Source organism: Capsicum annuum, unplaced genomic scaffold (assembly GCF_002878395.1).
Source record: "Capsicum annuum cultivar UCD-10X-F1 unplaced genomic scaffold, UCD10Xv1.1 ctg57291, whole genome shotgun sequence".
Taxonomy (NCBI): Eukaryota; Viridiplantae; Streptophyta; class Magnoliopsida; order Solanales; family Solanaceae; genus Capsicum; species Capsicum annuum.
The window spans coordinates 1-2170 of NW_025865778.1; the positions used below are offsets into that span (position 1 = coordinate 1).

At 39.7% G+C, this 2170-nt stretch overlaps 1 pseudogene; it reads right to left on the minus strand.

Moving 5' to 3' along the window:
• Positions 1–14: 14 nt before the first annotated feature.
• On the minus strand, positions 15–1391 carry LOC107853161 (annotated as a pseudogene).
• Between the last annotated feature and the right edge of the window lie 779 nt (positions 1392–2170).

The window sequence follows — 2170 nt, forward strand, 5'->3', positions numbered from 1 at the left end:
GAGCCGCTCTTGGCCACTGCCTCCTTAGCTTTCTTCTTCCACTTGCATGCATTTTCTTTCATCTCAGCGACCTTTGATTCATTGCTAGTGGCTTCACGCAAGCAATTTTCAATCTCCTCCCTTGTAACTGTCCTATTCGCAAGCACACCTCTGCTTAATCTGATCCCCATTTTGAACACATCGATTAAATACTTTGCGTTCGTGACTTGATCGCCCCATTGAGGGAAAGCCACGATGGGAACGCCAGTGGAAATGGCCTCCATTGATGAATTCCAGCCACAATGTGTGAGGAAAAAGGCGACGGAAGGGTGAGACAAAACTTGTTCTTGTGGACACCATTTCACTATTTTTCCTCTGCCACCAACTTTCTCAAGAAATCCATCTGGTAACACAACAGGCTGAAATAAAGAATATTCAGGGGGCGGCTTTATGACCCACAAGAAAGATATCCCCGAATTTAATATCCCCCACGCGATCTCATCTACTTGTTTTTGCTCAGGAATGGCAACACTACCAAATGAAATGTAAACAACTGAAGATGGAGGTTTTGAGTCAAGCCACTCGATGCAATCCTCCTCTATTTTCATGCAATCCCCGCTGACATGAACGTCCGTGGGGCTAGCAATTTCAGGTTCATTGAATAATAGGGGACCAATAGTTCTAATGGGGCAAAATTTCGACATATGCACTACCACCTCTTCTTCAAGTTCTTCGAATGAATCCACCAGTATGCAAAAAGGTTTTGACAAGTTGTGGAATTGAGCCAACATGGCCCATTTCAAAAATTGGAAAGGACTCGATGGGTGTAGGAACGTAGGCAGTTCATCGTATTTCAAAACAGGCATTCTAGGTAGGACGATGTCTTTTTCAGGTTCAGATTCACTTGGAAAGGGCACTAGGTTGAAATGATAATGATAATAAAGTGAAAAGCTGGCACAAGATTGAATCCAAAGCAACGCGTTAGGTATTCCAAGACTTTCCGTAATTTCGCTTACCCATGGAGTAAATGGATTGTTGACTACACAGGAAACAGGACGACGTTCGTCTTCTTGTTTCTTCAGTAGTATAGGCAAGTTCCTTCACCCGGCTTGCTCAAAAATTTCCATATCAAATATTTTGGATTGATCAGAATAGTCTGCAGATCCATCCTCAAAGAATTCAAATCTGATCATACCGTCTCCATACGGAGTTGGTTGATCAGTGATCGAATTCTCATCAACAGCTCTCATCATTTTGCCAACTCGTTCGGGTGCAGAGAAGGTGACCAGCATGCCCTTTCTAGCGAGGTGCTTCGCTAGTCTAAGAAGAGGGTTAACATTTCCTTGACCCAGAAATGCAACAAGAAAGACATGGACAAGACTACTTTTGGTGCTTTGTGATGCAGAAGCCATTTTTAGTCAAAAATGATGCTTTAGCAGGTATGAAGATATTTAGTAGGTATGAAGATCAATTCTCTCTTAATATAACTTCTTTTGCAAACTAGCAATAGTAAAGGGTCAAAAGACACCTAAAATATCCCAGCTTTGCTAGTTTTATATATGAACTATCACCAATTATATAATACATAAATATGACCCTAAACTTGACACCAAATTATAACCTTAAACTTTGACAGTGCACAAATATGACCTTTAACTATTCAAAACTGCACAAATATGACCTCCGATCCTACGTGGCAAAACACGTGTTCAACACGCAAAACTGGGTTCGTCCAGCTTAAAATCTGAGGGCATAATACATAAATATGACCCTAAACTTGATACCAAATTATAACTTTGACCTTAACTTTGACAGTACACAAATATGACCTTTAACTATTTAAAACTGCACAAATATGACCTTTAAATGACTTTTCACTATTATTTTTACATTATTTTCGGCTCAAAGATGAAAATGGCATCTAATTTCTTTTGTCATTGTGGAAAAAGAGCAATATTGAAGATTTATTAATTAGGTGGGTCAGCCTAATACGAAAAAATCGCGCGGGTATGTCTATGTATTATAACGCAGAGAGCGAATTTAAGTTATATAATATATCTAAATATAATTTATTTAAATATTAAATTGATGCTCTCGGTGCACAATAAGTCAAGGTAGGCTAACTTGCGCCACTGGTAAAACGACGAAGACAACCCCCGGCGGTAGAGAAGACCAAGAATCTAGTGACACC